Source organism: Carettochelys insculpta, chromosome 3, assembly GCF_033958435.1.
Source record: "Carettochelys insculpta isolate YL-2023 chromosome 3, ASM3395843v1, whole genome shotgun sequence".
Lineage (NCBI taxonomy): Eukaryota > Metazoa > Chordata > Testudines > Carettochelyidae > Carettochelys > Carettochelys insculpta.
In genome coordinates this window covers 56,856,366-56,875,028 of record NC_134139.1, presented here as the reverse complement: position 1 = coordinate 56,875,028, position 18,663 = coordinate 56,856,366, and the positions used below count along the sequence as shown (strand labels likewise).

At 45.1% G+C, this 18,663-nt stretch overlaps 1 protein-coding gene across 1 annotated transcript in view; it reads left to right on the top strand.

Moving 5' to 3' along the window:
- The first annotated feature begins 6,311 nt into the window (after nucleotides 1-6,311).
- Nucleotides 6,312-18,663, top strand: part of DISP1 (dispatched RND transporter family member 1) — a 165,675-nt gene continuing 153,323 nt past the window's right edge. Inside the window, exon 1 of the mRNA XM_074989912.1 lies at nucleotides 6,312-6,424. The gene's annotated coding sequence lies outside the window, so the exon portion shown is untranslated. The remainder of the gene's footprint in view (nucleotides 6,425-18,663) is intronic.

Sequence of the window (18,663 nt, the reverse complement as noted above, 5' to 3'; positions counted from 1 at the left end):
GCAACACGGTGAAATTTAACTGCCTGTTATATACACAGAAGGTCAGACTAGGTGATCTGATGATCCCTTCTGGCCTTAAATTCTATAAACATGTGAGACAAGGTGAGTGAGTTAATATCTTTTATTGGACTAACTTTTGATGAGGAGAGAGACAAGCTTTTTGAGCTGCACAGAGCAATTATTCAGGTCTGGGAATGCTGATGCTATGTCTACACTACAATTTATGTTGGCAGAATTTATATCACTCAGGGGAATGAATAAATCAACCCCCGGAGCCATAGAAGTTACTCTAACGTAACCTGACTAAGAGCTGGTGTGGACAGTGCTGTGTAGGTGGGAGAGTTTCTCCCACTGACATAGCTATTGCCGCTTGTTGGAGTGGATAAATCAAATTGACAGGAGAACTCTCGCCCTTTGACTTAGCTTACGCCTACCCTGGCAACCAAACCACAAAACTTTTGTCATTCAGAGGTGTTAAAAAAACAACCCTGAAAGACAAAAGTTTTACCGAAATAAGTGCCTGTGTGAACATCGCTCTCCTGATGACAAAACAAACACTTGTCATCGGAGTGGAAGACTTTGTTGGCACAAGAGCTGACAAGAAAAACTCTGTGTAGTTTGAAAGCTTGTCTCTCTCACCAACCGAGGCTGGTTCAATAAAAGATATTGTCTCACCCACCTTGGCTACATCTACACTAGCACAATATGTTGAAGTAGCCTATTTTGAAGTAAGGACATCGAAATAGGCTACTTCGACGCGTATCGTCTACACGTTCTCCAGGGCTGGTTCCATCGATGTTCAATGTCGAAGTAGCGATGGAGAACGTCGAAAGGAGCCGCCCCAGAAGGAAATGTGGAGTAGCCACACACACAAGTGCTCCCCATCGAACTAAGGGGCCAGCAAAGCCCCAAGCCACTCCCTTTAAGGGCCCCTCCCAGACACACACAGCCTGCACAGCATGAGATCCACAGAGCCGACAACCGGTTGCAGTCCACGTGCACGCAGCATGGACCCCCAGCTACAGAAGCAGCAGCAGCAGCAGCAGCCAGAAGCCCTGGGCTAAGGGCTGCTGCTCGCAGCGACCATAGAGCCCCGCAGGGGCTGGACAGAGCGTCTCTCAACCCCTCAGCTGATGGCTGCCATGGAGGACCCCGCTATTTCAACGTAGCGGGACGCGGATCTTCTACATACACCCTACTTCGACATTGAACGTCAAAGTAGGGCGCTATTCCCATCTTCGGATTGGAATAGCAATTTCAACGCCTCACCGCCTAACGTCGATTTCAACATCGAAATAGCACACGGTGCGTGTAGATGCGACGCGTTTTATTTCAACATTGTGCCAGCTACTTCAAAGTAGCCGGCTAGTGTAGATGAACCCCTTGTCTCTCTAATACGCTGGGAGCAGTGGTGACATGTGGGAGGCATGAGGGGCATGTGCTCCCCCAAAAAAACATGGTTGGGATGGGCATAGGGCCAACCAGCAGGGCCAGAGCCTCTGGACATCCTATGGTCTTGCAGGAGAGGAGGGTCTGGTCTCTGCAGCAGGGGTCCACTCCTTCCCTTGCACACAGCAGCAGCGGCAGTGGAAACAGAGCAATATGGCTCTAGCTTGCTCTGCTCTCCCAGCTTGGTTGAGAGAATGGGATGACCCCGCATTCACTGGCAGGAAAAAGAGCAACACAGCTGGGAGAGCCGTGTGAGCTGAGGCCACTTTGTGCCGTTTCACACACCCCTGCCAGTAAGTGTGTAGCTGGGGGAACGACTCCTGCTGCCAGCATCATGCCTGCCTCTCTTAGTCCCTGGGCCACAACAGCTGGGGGGAAGAGGTGGGGTGGAGTGGAGCAACAGCAGGAAAGAGGACGAGAGGGGATGGGGCCTGGAGCAGAGAGGGGCTGTCCCAGCTTTTTCCTGGGCTGAGGGGTTGCCATGTTGCCAGTGGTCTCCTTTTGCCCCCTTACCAGTTGCCCTTGCCACAACAACACTACATATCGTCCATTAACATAAAAAATACGTCAAACTTTTATGGAACTTAAGTTACCAAGTCAAACAATTTAGAAATGCCAGATTTATGGTTATTAGAGAGACACGTGGGTGAGGCAATACCTTTTATTGCACCAGTTGCTATTGGTGTGTGAGAGAAGTTTTTGAGCTACTCAGAGTTGTTCTTCAGATCTGGGGGGTAGTCAGATTTAGAGAAATCAGTGCAATCTCAGTTCTGCCTTTTTGTGTATCCACTGAATGAAGGAGGAGTCCTCTGGGGAAAAAAAATCCAGTATGTGATCATGTAATTAAAGACTTTGTCATGAGCCATATGTACAAGGAGGCTGAACTCAGGGTGCACACACAACCGCAAATCTGGCATTGCTTAACATTTTTAGTGTTTGGCCTTGCACTGCAAGTCGTGTTCCTTTAGTGCAGTTTGTGCGTGTAATTTTATATTTTTTAATTTAAAAAGGAAAGACTTAAAACAAACTTTTGTTTTGTGCAATTGAAACAACCCTGACAGAACACACTCGGAATCTTCAGAATTGCTGAACAAGTTTAACTGCAGAACTCACATTAGCAGGCAGCAAGAAAAGGCTTTTAGCCTACAGACTGGATCCCCAACAGCTGTATACCAGGTTCAGAAGTGGATGGGGTAGACTCATCCCTCCCTCTCTTCGGAGCGTGGAGGAGCTACTCCATGTGATGCACAAATTGGAGGGGTGGGCTGATACAGCCATGTTCACAAGCCTGCACATATTCGCAAAGGGGGCAGTTGCCCCTGGGCCTGGCATTTGGCAGCAGCAGCAGTTGGCGTTCTGGGCCCCATTGAAATGACGCAGCAGCACTGGGGAGTGGAGGGGGACCCAGCACTGTGGTATGGGTGGCACAGAGGGCTGACTGCCTTTTGCCCCACCTCTTCCACTCTTGGCCCCAACCTTTCCAGGGCACAGAGCTCCCCCTTCACCCCTAACCCACCTTGCTTCAGGGTCTGCAGCAGCTCTTGGAGCCACTGCAGGGTTTGAGAAGGGTGACTGGGGATAGCTAAGCATGGTTTTCTCTCTTCCTGCTGTTTCCTCAGCCCCTTAAAGTAGATTAGTTTCTGCACAATGTGGAGTCTCAAAAAGGTTAAACCACTGGGGTTATGAACTATTCCCAAAAGGCTGTTGGTAGAATGGTCAGGGGAACCCAGTCTATTTCTCTCCCACAACCTTTGCAAGAACTCCTTTAACAGCTTCTTGCTGTTCCCAATGCCGAGTCCTCCCCACTCCTGAGATATTTGTTTTTTAAAACATAGTTGCACTTTTTATATACCTTTAAACTGAAAACCAACAATATTAATACCACTTGTGGCATAATTTCTGTTTATGTGACTCTAATTCCCCCCTTTAATTCCATATATAGCTATAAATGTCTGTTTATCTCCAACATGTATCTCAGAATACTTGTTCATTGAGTTAAATAAAACTGTATCCACTGCTGTGTACTCTATGGTCTGCATAATTACACCATCTCTCTTTCCAGCATCTCAAAATACAAATTGACAACACTTTGGATTTACACTGGTCTCTTGGCTAAGGAAAGTTCAACTCTTCTTTTAGACTTTCAGTCCAGAATATAAGGAGACAAACTCTTTTTTTAAATCTTTGTTTGTATAGATGTCAGATAATTCAACAAATACAACCAATAACTAACTGAATTGTGGCATCTGGCTACAGCAATTGCTCCTAAAGATTAAATGACAGTGTCAATTATGTGCTGAAAGTATAAATTATATCCTGCATACCTTAATTTTTGAAATATGTAGTTTAGATTGTACTTCACTTGAGTGTCCATTGCAGAAAAATACAACAGTGGTTTCTTTTGGTTTGTTCAAGCCATTTAAACCCATAAATCACCAGTTTAGATCCAGGAAACAAATTTTTAAAAAATGTACTTTCACTCTTCTTACACTACATGTAGGTTAAGGCCCAATCCTGGTTTTAAGAAATCAGTAGTATTACTTCTGTTAATGTTGCTGTCATGACTAGAGTTGTTGCGGTGCTGTCTAGCTAAAGACATCCTCTTGAAGAACAGCCTGATTACCAGTCTCCAAAAGCTATTAAAGAACAGGTTCCCAAACTCCTCTTCCCATTTCACAGTTTGCATTTGAAATGTCTAAAGCCCCTCAAAGTGGGCTGCTGTTTATAATTTGACATGGCAATGCATGTCCAACGCTATTTACTTTCTATGTGGTAAGCAGGTAAGCTATGTAAAACTTCACAAATAAGCAGTCCTGTGGCAATTTAGACACTAACAAATGTATTAGGTCATGAACTTTTGTGGGTGAAACCCACTTCATCAAATGAGATACCAAATCAGACGGGAAAACTTGTTACTAGACTGAATTACCTCAAGCCCATACTGTCTTGAAACACTGACATATTACACTGGTCAGTTGAACATTAAGTGAAACATGCATCTGATGAAGTGGGTCTTTGGCCACTAAAGCTTATGCTCTAAAATATCTGTTAGTCCAAAAGGTGCCACAGGACTTCCTGTTGTATCATAAACAAAGCCAGGGAGATACCAGTGAACAACACTTTAACAGAGTAGCTCAACTCTTAAAGGGTGGAGGTTCTCAGACCACCCAATCCTGATTACTTAAAAGGCACACCTGGATTAGACCAGGTGGGTTCCTACATAGATTAACAGGAAATTACAATGAGAAAGGCTCCTGAAGCAGATCCTGATATCAGTGGAGTTGGGAAATGCTAGAGGGAAATCTTGTTGGGTTTGGACCTGAAAGCTGGAATTCTAGCCAGGTAGGGCTGGAGTAACCTACTATAGCAAGGAAGGTCTGGGAGCACAGTGATCAGAAACTGCTAGAGGTAAGCAGGCTTCAGCATAGAGTTCTTGGATGTGGGGCTGAGACTACACTTGTGAAAGACTGTGGAATGGTCTGACAAGATAACACAAATGGTTTCAGTAAATTCTGTTTTATTTGCATTTAGTTGATCTGACTAAACTCAGATCCCCCAAGAAGAGATGTGAGTGGACAAAAGGTTATGTAGAACTTGATTGAGAAGGCCATTGTGGGAAGGTGAGAGAAGTGAGGCAGGCTGCCTGTAGGATGACGCCAGTCCAGGATGGCCTGGATGGGAGGCAGTTGGCCTGACCATTAATACTCTGTGTAGCACTTTGATTGAAAGACCTCAAAGAGACATGCAAACCGGCTTGTTGACTGATTTGACTGTTAGACTTCTTTAGGGCCCTATTTGAGTGGGAAAATGAGACAAATGAATTTGTTACTTTCCTATCACCACAGTAAATGACCGCAAGTGTCCTGATTCCTTCTCTTTTCTAACCAGTGGACTTCCTGCTGTCCCTCAGAAAATCCCAATCACTTCCTCTTCTAGTATCCAAACTTGAAAAGCAAATGAGAAGTGGTCCTGTGGTACCTCATAAACCAATGGATATTTTGACAAAGTGGGTCTTTGCCCATGAAAGCTTATGCTCCAAAATATGTTAGCGTACAAGGCGCCACAGGGCTTCTTGTTGTTTTTGAAGATAGACTAAATCAGCTACCTCTCTGATAAATGAGGAGGAGGATCTACTGGGGGAAACTAACAATTAAAGATCTCTGACAAAACACTCCTGGTTCCAGAGACTTTAACTGCAGGGATATGGACACAGTAAACCCTCCAGAGAGGTGCAACCAAGTCGCACACGCCTCACGTTAACGCCATTGCTGCCCCTGACAGGAGAGGGGAAACGGCTCCTGTCAGAGGTGCCGGGCCAGAGTCGAGCTGCAGCCCCTGACAGGAAGTAGCACGTGTCTGGTCAGTTTCCCGACTCCCGCAAGCCGTGGGGCTCTGGGAACCAGGCAGCAGCCCGGCTCCCCTCCCCTCCCCTCGCCGGGAAACTGAGCGCAGGGCAGGGGGAGTGGAGGGGAGCCAGGCGCTGCCCCGCTCAGGGCTGGGGAGGGCGGCTCAAGGCGAGCGGGTGGTCTCCACTATCAGCCTTGTGCCCCGCGTGGCACAGCCAGCGCGGGCGAGTGGCGCCTCCACCCTGACCAGCTTGTGCTCCAGTGCTGAGGCCTCCCCCTTGCCGCCCCGGGCCTGCCGCCGTCGCTGGGCCCTGCCTGCGGTAACCACCGCCCCTTCCCCAGGCACGACGCGCCCCTCAGTCCCTTCGCGCCTGGGGGGCCGGGGCTGGCCGAACCCGGCGGCCCAACCCCCTCCCGCCACACTCAAGATGGCGGCTCGCACCGCACCTCTCCGCCCCGTCCGCGGCAGCGACTTCCGGCGACTGAGGGCGTCCGCCCCATGGTAACTGCGCCGCGAGGGGGACGCCGCTCGCGCGCTTCCTGCCGCCCGGAGACAACAGGGGAGTGGGGCGGGGGCGCCAGAGAGGGAGCCCCAGGAGAACTCCGCCCCCGCGCCGCGCTGGAGCCAGGTACGCCTCGGGCTCAGCCTGCCCCGCGACCGGCCCGCTCCGCTACGAGCGAGACACCCCCCCCGCCCGTCTGTACTGCCCGACTGGGGGGGTCGGTCCCCCGCGCGGCTGTGGTGGGGCGGGCTGGCCCCGAGCCCTGTCCTGGCGGGGCGCAGACCTGGCCGAGCCCCCGGCGGGGCCGGTTCCCCTGGGGAGCTTTTATCCACCGCGTGACTCACTGCCCGGCTGGAGCTCAGCGCGGGGCGTTCCGTGTCCCGCTCGAGGCGGCTGTGCCGCGACCGCACCGTGACACCGAGGTCTGGTCCCCCGTCGGTGTGCGGGCGCCCCCCTGCGCTGGCGCTGGGTCGGGACCCGGGGATGCCACGCCAGGTGTTACACGCGGCTGCCCGGAGAAACCAGCGTGACCGGGTGTGTTTTGAAAGCCGGCACATGGCGTGCTTGCGGGGGGGGCTTCCTGGCTCCTTCCCTGTGCGGGTTGGCGTGTCAGTTTCACCTGTGGGTGCCAGTGCCTCTTGGGAGAGCAACAGGGGTGGCCTTGGCTTTATCAGATCTCTTCTCCCTTTCCCTCCCCTCTCAACACAAGTGATACTCTTAGGGTATTAGCAACGAAGGGTCCTGTGGCACCTTATAGACTAACAGAAAAGTTTTGAGCATGAGCTTTCCTGAGCACAGACTCACTTAATCAGATGCTGGTATTGGTGTTGGGGTTTGTCATGGATCTCGCAGTACTACTACCGAGAGAGAGTTTCTGTAGCTATTATGCCATTGCTAAGATTTTTCCAATGGTTTGCCTAGTTTTCTCTTTCTGTTGAATAGCGTCAGAGAGTATCCATGTTAGTCTATATCTTCACAAAACAAAATAAAAAAAACAGTAAGGTAGGACCTTAAAGACTAACAGTATTATTTATTAGGTGTTGAGCTTTCATCAGACAGACCCACTTCTTCAGATCTGGAGAACACCGATCTTTTGAAAGCTGGAGAATAGTGATCCTCTTTTGATTGTAACCCTCTCCCCACATAGTCTGAAATTCTAGCTCAGGTAGTACCAGAGAGCTAGCCATGTTAGTCTGTATCTTTGAGAACAAGAGGCCTGTGGCACCTTATAGACTAACATATTTTGGAGCATAAGCTTTTGTGGGCAAAGACCTGCTTCATCAGATGCACGTATGCATCTAATGAAGTGGGTCTTGCCCACGAAAGCTTATGCTCCAAAATATCTGTTAGTCTATAAGGTGCCACAGGTCTTCTTGTTTAGCTCAGGTAGAAGATGTTTTCAGTAACACTCATTTTAATTGCTGCCATCACTACTATAGGAAAAGTAGCATTTCCATCTTTGCAGTGATTCTATTCAAAGTTGATGAGAGGGGCAATGGAGACCTCTAGTGTGTGTGCAAAATGCTAAATACAAGTTGAACCTTTCTCATTTGGTATCCTTGGGAGCTAACCAGTGCTGGACAAGAGAGTTTGGGAGGTTGATATTGTCTAGCAGCACGTTACCAACACTTCTGGTGCTTACTGGTCTCTTAGAAGACATTTAGGGGTAAATAACAGCTAAACACCACAAAACACTGAAAGCCAGGATTGGTGGTTATAAACAAACTTTATGGGACCATGGAAAACTTGGACATACACATAAGTAGTCGTCCGGCTAACTAAAATCATGCTGGATTATGGATGTTGCTGGATGAGAGTGTTCCAGATTAAAGAGGTTCATCCTGTACTTAGTATTTTTCAGGTGATTGTGGGAGGGGAGGTGGGCATGGAAATCTTACCTGACAACCTCTTGAGCCTGAGATACAACACAGCAAATACTTAAAGCAATGCTAAATTAATACCTTTTGGTTCTTTTTTTTTCTGTCTCTTATCTAAAAAGCCTTGCATAATAAGTGACTTGATCTTTGTATTCATTCCTAAGTATGTATATACATAATGAATTTATTAAAGTAGGTAGTATTGAAGTCTGATGACACTTGAACGTAATTTGGGATACTGGTTGTGCATTGAAAAGTTGTTCTCCTTTCCCTTTCTAGGACTCTGTGGTTGTGAGGGTGCATGAAGGAATTCTAAACTGTTGTGCATAATTTGGTAAACTTCTTCATTTAGAGACAAATCGTGTTTATGCTCAAATGTAGTAGTTTCTCATAACATCCTTCTTGTGTAAAAGCAGTGCTTGGAAAAACTTCAGACACCTGCTAGTTAGTGGCAAATATGAAAGATGGTGTAGGGGCACTGTTAAAGGATGATGTCCTGATGGAAAGAGCAGTCTCTTCCTTTTGTGCTTGGAAGGGGAAGGGTGCTAGTGCTCCTATTGATCCTGGACTTGGGAGCAGTGTGGAAGATTGATTTTTATAATAGCCTTTGGGTAAATATATTATGATTCTCTAAAACATGACACGGCTCTTCTGTGTACAAGTTGTAAAGCGGGTTATCTCATTCAGAGCAAGAGCACTAGACGAGCAAATGTTAGCCCTCTAAGCATCTGGGCTGTCAATGGGTTTGCAGGACTCATATGTGCTTCACTTTTAAACGTATGTGATTGTAGTGCTGGGACCATAGAAAAGCTGTCAAGAAGCGGTATAGAGAGAATTTAGAAGTGTAAAGTAAGTTTTTGATTATCTATAGAGAATTAAATCCTGGTCAGTCTTATTTGGTTCTGCAAAGGACTAGGGGACAATGTTAGTATTTTGAAGACTATGCAATATATAGAACATGTTAGTTTCATTGGGTTTTGACACACCTTTCTGCTCTACACCCTCATATAAAAATATGACTAATGTGAACCAGTTTAAAATTTCTACAAAAACATTTGTATTATACATGTAAAAATTCATACTAAAATATCACAAAATACACATCAGCTGCTCGTGCTTACATTTAAGGTAAGCAAAAAAATAAATTACAAGTATTTTCCCATGAATGCTAGTGTCATTAAGGGTATGTCTACACGTACAGCACTGCAGCTGCACTGCTGGAACAATGCGTCTGGTGAACACATTCTGTTCTGATGGGAGAGAGCTCTCTCGCTGGTGTAATAAAACCTATGGATGAAGCTTTTCTGTTGATGTAATGCTATGCCCAAAAGTGCTTATGTTGGTATAACTGTGCTGCTCGGGCAGGGAGAGGGGTTATTTACATCCCTGAATGATATAACTTATGTCTACATAGTTTGTAGACAGAGCCTTAGAATTGCAACTTACTTTTCAATATCTGGAAACTGACTGACTGTCCTGTTCTATTGTATGTCACTGACATTTCCTCTGCTGTTCAGTTGCATATCTGTTCCATCTCCTAGATACGTTCCTATCATCTTAACAGTAACAAGCCCCAAACTACAGTAAACTCTTTCATATCCGGCAGTGCCAAGACCAGGAGATTGATGGATATTTAAGTATTCTGGATAATAGAGAGATACCTAGCAATGCATAACACTGAAGAAAAACAAGATTATATATTAAGAAACAAGCAGATATATGCAGAGTACGTTATTTACCAGCAACAGTAGTATTATACGGCGTAAACATACTGTATTTGCTGTATTTATTTGTATTTACTTTCACTTATGGAAAACTTAACTAAAATCTACTTATGGTTAAAATGCTGGTTATTTGAGAGTTCAGGATGATACAATGCTGGCTATGAGAGAGTTTACTGTAATGACATCTCACAAGCCTATATGTTCCCATTGGTGCAATTTGTCAAGTAGGTTGGAAACAGCAGACAAACACATCAGCAGTTGTAGCACCATGTTTTATTTTGCACACAATCTGTAAGAGTAAAGAAGAAAGCCTTTAATGATGGGTGGGAGGTTGAGGTGCAGAGACTTGGTCTGTGGCTTTCGCAACCAGAAAAGCATGCAATACAGAATGCAGACAGAAGGGATACTATTTATGATGCCTGTTGCTTTCATCTTGAGGATCAGGCCTGAATTGTGCATCCAGCTATTAACTCATGGAGAAGAGGAGGTCTGAAGCTTTTTGTTCATTTCAGTGTAGTTCATGGGTGTCTAAAGTGCAACAGAGCCAGCACATAGCATCTTTGCCTGTGTTTGTAAAGCCCTATGAATTAGTGCAAACATAACTATTTTCTGTGTAAAATGAACTGTCATCAACTCCTTATGAATGTTTGACATTTTAAAAGATTTTAAATTAATCTCTTACATAACAAGCAGAAGCGAACATTCAGCTGAAACAAAGCTGAAACACAGCTTTTAATTAGACACAATATATTAAACAGTAATCTGTTCTTTAACCACAAAGCGCCCTTTCATTAGCTCACCAGTGAAACAAAACAGTCAAGTGTAACAGTGCAGGGCACAGCACAAAGGGAAAAAGGATTCAATTCACAGGCAAGTATGTTTTTGCTCAGCCTCCTCTGATTTGTGAGCCTTCTGGTGTGATATGATGAGGTTTGAAGTTACAAGAATCAGTAGAAGGCTCAAATGAGCTGAAGTCCCAGTTGCCATTGTTACCTGTTCCTTCAATTTGGATCTGAGAAGGGAGTGGCCTGGGAGCACAGCTGTGGGTTTATGCCACGGAGGAGTTAGTTTTGTTCCCTATAGCCTCTACTGTTCAGGGGTTACATAATATGAATAGTGGTGTTTTGCTGATTTGCCCTTGTAGTTTATAGTTGCAATAGGGACTTACAGAGCCAACTCCTGGGGCAATACAAAGCTTCACTTTCCTCATTTTATGTTGTTTTCCGGTGTTTTCTCTAGCAACTGCCAGATTGTTGTAGTGGCAAAAGACAATTTCTCAGTCCTTCCAACTCTCAGGGGTTCAAAACTCTGGGGATTTGTTGGGCCTCCGTAATGATGTCCACAAGCATTTTCTCTCAAGTGTCTCTCCCACCCCCTGGTTTGCCAGCCATTCTGCTTTTGATACGGGCTGTGTCCTTGTTTGTCCCGTGCAGGTGCCATAGCTATGGAGGTATTTTTTAAAAATTAACAAACAGTTATGGTTCCTATTCTAGGAAGGTTGTAATTATTAAGGTTTTATGTGGATTTCTGCCTTTGCCTCCTCAAGATTCTTCCATCCCTGAGATCCCCTGAGACTGGATAAGTGGATAACATGAGCTGTGGGTTTGTCAACCTGTGGAACTCCTTGCCGGAGGAGGCTGTGAAGGCCAGCACTCTAACAGAGTTTAAAATAGAGCTTGATACATTTTTGGAGGTTAGGTCCATAAATGGCTATTAGCCAAGAGTAAAGTATGGTGCCCCTAGCCTTTAGTCAAAGGCTGGAGACAGATGGCAGGAGACAAATAGCTTGATCATTGTCTTTGGTTCACCTCCTCTGGGGCACCTGGCACTGGCGACTGTCGGCAGACAGGATACTGGGCTGGATGGACCTTTGGTCTGACCCAGTATGGCCGTTCTTATGTCTGTGCTTCTTATGACGTGTGGGTGCAATTGGAAATTATGTTCCTGGTCTAGCTTTGCGGGTGCTTTGGGCATGCTTATGATTTTGGAGAGGTTAGTGAGGTGAATCTGGTACAAAATGGGTAATGCTGCTACATCCCCTTTATGTTGTTCTGACTCTGGATGATGTTACAGTGAGGCAGGTGACTTGGAGGTGGATGGACAGGTGGAAAGTGAGGTCCTATCTGCCAAGTGTGTGAAAATATGGAAGATATAATGGGCTGTTGACAGCATATGAGGAGTATGATATGAAATCTTTCTACTCTTTGATGGATGGGGTGCAAATCTTTTTTCTCTATATGGAAAATAAGAGACCAGGATTCTTCTTTTTTTTGTATGTCGTCTTGAGACTGGATGTGGTTATGGGGACAGAATTAAGTTTGGTTTTGGTTTTTGCAATGTGATAATTAAATGGGTATGAGTTGTGTTTGAATATATGCTTCTCCTCTCCAACTGTTTAATTCTACCTGAAATGCTCAAGTTTTTGTTGTAGGCGTAACAGCAACCATATCTTAAGTCAAAGGTGTGAGTCTCTATTTTAGCTCTCTTAATACTAGAATGGATCCGAAAATTTCCAACGAAACATTTAATCAGAAAATACCAATGCATTGTCAAGAAGTATTTTGGTGAATCTACTATAGATCTGACTAAACTTTATGAGAGCTGAAATATAGGCAGGTTTCTGCGTCTATAGCTATGGTGGAAAACCTGCCAACTCGTGGAGCCCTGGTGATGGCTGGGAGTGGGAGCTCCTTTCACTCCCGCAGCAGATATGGGAGCCTGAATAACAGTTGTGAAACTGCCAATAAATACATGCTGCATTTTGGTTTAGCAATACCATATTTCAATATTTCTAAAATGAAGCTTTGGGAGAACATTGTTTTTTCAGGGGAAATGTTGGTAGATTAGCTTTCCTTCTAAATCAGAAGGAAGAAAATTAAGTACCCAAAATCTCTTGCAAACAAAACCCCCTACATTTCTGCCAGCTCTACTTAATGTAAGAGATGTGAGTTCAAGATCCACATTATGTTTCTTCTCCCTGGATGACAGGATGTGAGCAGGAGCCTTTTGGTACGGAGAGAGGGAAATGAAGACAAACTGAACTAAGTATCTGTTTTCTTTGGCCCATCTTTCTCTTCTTGTACCCTGTTCTCTCCAAACTGCTGCCAGGGTCAAGTTCTTGGTGGCTGTCAGTGTCCCCAGAGAATAGCATATTCTGCTTGACTGGTGGGAGGCTCCCTGTAGCAGGAACAAAAGAGGGTGAAATGAGGGGGACGATCTCAAGGTCCCTGGAAGAAAAAGAAAGCAGTCAAATTAGTAGCTCCCAAAAGTCTTAACATGAATGAGGTGAGAAATAAGACACTAAAAGAACAAAGGTAAAACAACATATGCAACCACTTATAGCTCTCATAATGTTACTCTTTCCCATGAGGAGGCTGCTGAATGACTCACAGTAATGTTTCTCATATGTTAACTGCAGATCTGAGGAGTATGCATTCCTTTTCCACCAAACCCTTAAAACTGTGATAAGGTTGTAGAATTAATCAGATGTCTGAGTTAATAACATTGTTAAATGTCAAGTTTAGTGGTGGTTTCAACAAAACACAAATACAAAGTACAGAGCTCTCACTTCAGATCCGTCAGTAGCGTTCATTTGATTTAGCAGTTACTGCTATCCTCTTGTTTGGTGACCATATGGTATTTCTAACATTTAGTGTGACTTTAGTATGATTGCCTGTGATCAGTTTTTATCATGTCAGTTGTTCTTTATACTAATTTTCAGCTTGCGCTGCACCCATAAAAAGGAGTAAGAATTTTTTTTGGTTAAATCCTGCATTAAACAAGTCATTTTCTGTTTGCAGTACAAGAGTAGATTGTTTGTTTGTATAACCTGAAGGCTATTTCAAATCAGATTAAAATAATTTTAGTCTTTTCAGGACTAAGCATTAATTATTGCATGTGTAACACTTAAACGTTAAGTGCTTATTGTAAAGCTGTATAAAATAATTCCTCTTCAGCAGCAACTTATTTTTAAGCTGTAGAGGCCTCTCGGTTCTAATAGGTTACCCACTTAAACTATCTTTCTCATGAAGTCTGTACATTGATACAGTTGTAATTCCTTTGTCATAGTTTCCCATTATTCCTTGATGGGAAGTGGGACAGAATTTTATGGATGCACATTCTGAATTTTAGGTTTTGTGATTACAGTAAATTGAAAGAGGTGTGTATTGTAGATACTAATTGGGAAGACAGTTAATACTGTTTTTATTTTGCATGCTATCACTTACAAAGCTTTGAAATTAAATGGAATTCTGCAAAATGAGCTGTTAAATGTCTGAGGGGTGAGATCACTTTTATAATAAAGTTACTAGCACAAGTATCCAGTGTTGCTTGGGTCCTTGTGGGAAGTCAGGTCAGGGGGTCGGGAAGTGGGTGGAGGCCTCAGGACAGGGTGGATGGTGCAGGAGTTTGGGAGGGGTGGAAGTGCAGGAGTCAGGGCAGGGGCTTGGAAGGGGTGAAGGGCAGGCCCAAGGCTGGCCAGCGACTTGAGTTCAGGGAGGGACTGCTGTGGTGGGACCTGCAGTGCCTGGCTCTAGCTTTGCACACTGGGTGGTGTGGCACTGCCCTGACAGCAGTGCTTCGCAGAGGGGATGTGGCATTGGGGCCACTGGCCAGTGGGTGCTGGGTCAAGGGCCAGGGTGGGGGAGGGAAGGGTAGGGAGTAGTTTGGGCTGAGACTTCAGGGTGGAGAGGGGCACTTATGCATGGCTGATGGCCTGCAACATGAAGAACCCCAGCCAACTACTCTTCCTGGTGCAGCTCCCCTCCCTGCCCCGTGGTGGTCATTGCTGTTTAATGAGAAACAATCAGATTCCAGACACATCCCATTGTCCTGTCACAACTGATCCCTGACATTGCTTTAAGTTCAGACAAGAGGAAGTTGCATACATAATTTGATGATCTTGACTCTTATCATTTAGGATGTGTTCTTGAACAAACAGATTCAAGAATGCATACACAGATGCACAAACTCTCTAAAATATCTAGTAAATATTATGTATTGTATATTATAAAAATTAACCAGTTTGAATAAAATACATTTGAGATATCTTGTAGAAATATTAACAAAGGTCTGAAAAATATCTGATGTATGCTTTAGTCGTTATTGACATGTGGTAAACTTCACTCTTAGAGAAAGAAGATATTTAGAGAAGATACACGTGGGATAAAATCCTAAACAGCTCTTAATATCATAAGGGCTACTTCACACCTGTGTGCCCTATAGAAGGGCATTATGAGGCCAACAAGGGGAGCCTTCAGTCTTTCTTGGGACTGAGGAAAGCATTAACTTCATAACCATATGCTAAAACCCCCAAGATTAATAGTCTCTATTCAAGTTTAGAGTGGGAGTCTGTGATGCTTCGAGACTCAACTCGGACCACTAAGGGATTGTCTCCAACTGCTTTGCAATTGTGGTTACCTTAAATGCTATGCTTCTGTGCCTGACAGCCTAGACAACAAGAATTACCCTTACTAGCATGCAGGTCACATTCTGGCTTCCACCGTCCAGTTATTTTTTGCAGCATGACCCCAGTGCTCTTCCTCACGTCCTGAATTTCATCAAAGTTGTCTGCCTTTTAGAGTCCAGGCCTCTCTTGGAACACGCAGAAATTCAGTTTGCTGCTCCATTAAAGAGGCAGTAAACAGCTGCTCATTAATTTAACTGGCATTTGACAAACACTTATATTTCAAGCAAAGTACTTAACTGATTTATAGGAAAAAACAAAATAAGATTATTAAACGATATTGTAGGTTTAAGTGATACCAAGTATAAGACTAGAAAAGAAAAAATATGCTTCTAAGACTAAAACTGAATTTCAGCAATCTACAATCTTTGCCTAAAACGGGTTTCTCACTTGTTTTCAGTCCCCTTAGTTAAAGGACCAGTCATTCTGAGGTTTGAAGAGCTCTGATCCCTTTTGTCCCACAAGCAGTGGGTGCCAAATTGACCCTTTCTCCTTGCATCTCCCCAAAATTCAGTGGCCCTGCCTTCATCAAGATGGTTAGTCATATTTCCCTGCTTGCTCTCTTGATACTCTTGTGATGGCTTTATCATGCATATAAATGTGCTTTTCTTTCTCTTTAGTCATAGTTTGCTTGATTTACTTCAGCATTGGCATTCAATTTGGCAGACCCACATTTCTTTCTTTTGAATGGGTGTCTTAGGGATGATCCTCTAAATATATTTTAACAACCTATTTCCAGCACATCTCCATAAAGCCATTTGTGAGTTTACTGCTCATACATCATGCAAGGATGTTAACTGTCAGTGAGTTTTTAGTTTTCCAATTATTATGTGCCCTATTTTGAGTGTCTGTTGTCAAACAGTATACCAGCTGGCATTGGGGTGCTCTTAGAATCACAGGTTTGCATGCTTCATGGATTGAATAGGCTGAGCTAATTGTGCACAGGATGGGTACTTTGTATTTGTCTGTTCTCCTCCATAAACTCCCTATGAGATTAATACTTTACCCTCCCTCTTTTTGAGGGACTATTGCAATCTCTCCCCTTCTGCGACTGTGTCCCCGCTCCTGATTTGGTTAGATTTCAGTGAAAGCCGCGTTCCCCTCGTAGTGGCAGCCTGATGAGTGCTCCATAACTTAAGCGAGAGCAAGGGAGACAATTTCATGTCGGGCTGGAAGGTCAAGGCAGATCACCTGGCAAGTAATTGAGCAGCCAGAAACCAGGGAAATAAGAAGAGCACAGCAAGGGGCACATTTATGTCTGTTGCTCTTTAGGAGGTGCCCCCGGCATAATGTGTGCTGGCCTGTAAATCCTGTAAAACCCATTCTTTTCACACCCCTTGTGCAACACAAGCAATTTCTGCAAGCTTAATTGCTTTTATTCAGAGGATACTGAAGGAGTTCGTGACTTCGGAGGTAGGTAAGCAAGGGCAAGAAGGATTTTGCCATGACAGGTGGGGAAATATCAACCTTCTGCTCTGACAAGTGTCCCTGGGAGTGAAATGCCAGGCTGCCCTGGACTCCCCATCTCCCAGCCCCAGATTCTGTGGTGCCAGTCGGGGGAGGGGTATGGAACAGGGTGAGGAGGGCATGTGGTTCATCATGGCCTGCAGTGGGCTCTGCGCTGTGCTGTACCAGGCACCTCAGGAGTTCTGTTTGATGCACCATCAGCTTCAGGATCTCCTAGGTCTGGACTTCATGCTCTCTGAGTGCTCTCCTGTCCTCCCAATCTGCCTGGTTCTCCTCCAGCATGGTTTTCCTCCATGCATTTAACTGTGCCCTGTCCTTGCAGATCACACCAATTGCCTTAACTCACTTGTGGCATTATTAAAAGTCAGAACTCACTGTAGGTACCCTCCCTGCCATCAGGGTTCAGCTGTGAAATGTCCGGGGAGGAAGGGATGAAATCTAGAGTTAGAAAGAGTTCCTGGCTGTCAGTGTTATCAGCTGCTATGTGTGCCTGCTGACCATTGTTGTTGTCATCCTCTTCCTCATCCACCATGTTTTCCCTGCTGTTGCCAGAGGAATATCTTCAGAGGCCTCCATGGACTCTTTGGGGACAGTGGTTGGGTCCCCACTAGAATTTCACGCAGCTGTTAATAGAAGCCACATGTTTGTGGCGATGACCCAGAATGTTTGTTTACTCCCTTTGTCCTCTGGTATGCCTGCCTGAGCTCCTTTATTTTCCTATGTCACTGCTGGGTGTCCCTAGTGTTTTTCTTTTTCCACTATGCCATGTGAGATTTTGGCATATATGTCTGTGTTTCTTCTGCTGCTCTGTAGTTCTGACAGAACAGCTTCATTTCCACTCCCTTTGCTACCCTAACCAATGAGGTCCTGGATATTCTTGCATGCTCTGTGCTGGATCTGTGACCCTGGCCAAATGTGCTTATGCTGCTGAGGTGTTCTGTTTGCTCTGTTTGCCACTCTGGGCAAACAGGAAATTAAATTCAAACTTTCCTGGGCCAGTTTCTGCACACCTGGAGAGCAGTAGAGCTGAAAGTGGTGGCCAGAGTGGTCACACTGAAGCACTGTGGGACGCCTCCAGGAAGCCAAGAGTGTTGAATTTCAGAATGCTCCCTCTGTACTACACTAAAGTTGACCACGTAAGGTCAGTTTTAGTATAACTCCTTGTGAAAAGCAGGAATAGAAAAGTCAACATTAGGAGCCCTTAAAGTTGGCAAGAATGGACCTGTAGTGTGGACTGATTGCGTAGAAAATTGACCTAAATCAGCTAAATTCAACCTAATCTCCTAATGTAGACCAGGGCCAACTTTGACTCTATAAAAATAGGAAAGCTTTCCTGGGCGGGAGAGTAACATGAGCAGGGACATGGAGTGGGGAACTGTTGTTAGTGGGACCGGATTCCAAAGAGGGCAGAACTGGAACCTGCAAAAGAAGGGGCACGTGGGGAATACAGATGATGAAAGTAGAAGGCCTCACAGGGCGGATGTGCAGGCAGATTTGGCAGTGGAGTGCAGGATTTAGGAGAGGTACAGATGAGGGGGAAAAAAAACAGGGAACCAGAGGTGGGGGAATTGAGGTGGAAATGTGGGTGGGTGGGGGGAGTGCACAGAGACTCTGATGGGTGGGGAGCAATGGGAAATGGGGGGAGCCAGACAGATTGTCCATAGAGCCGCGGTGAGGATGGGGGACCAGAATGACTAACATTGCATGGCTGTTGGGGACAGGGGGAGAGACAGTCTGTGCTCCCTTAAGTGGTTTTTTTCCCATTCTGAGAGTTCCCATCCAGTTTTTGCTACACATCACCTTCATATAGGTGCATATAATAAAATTCATGTG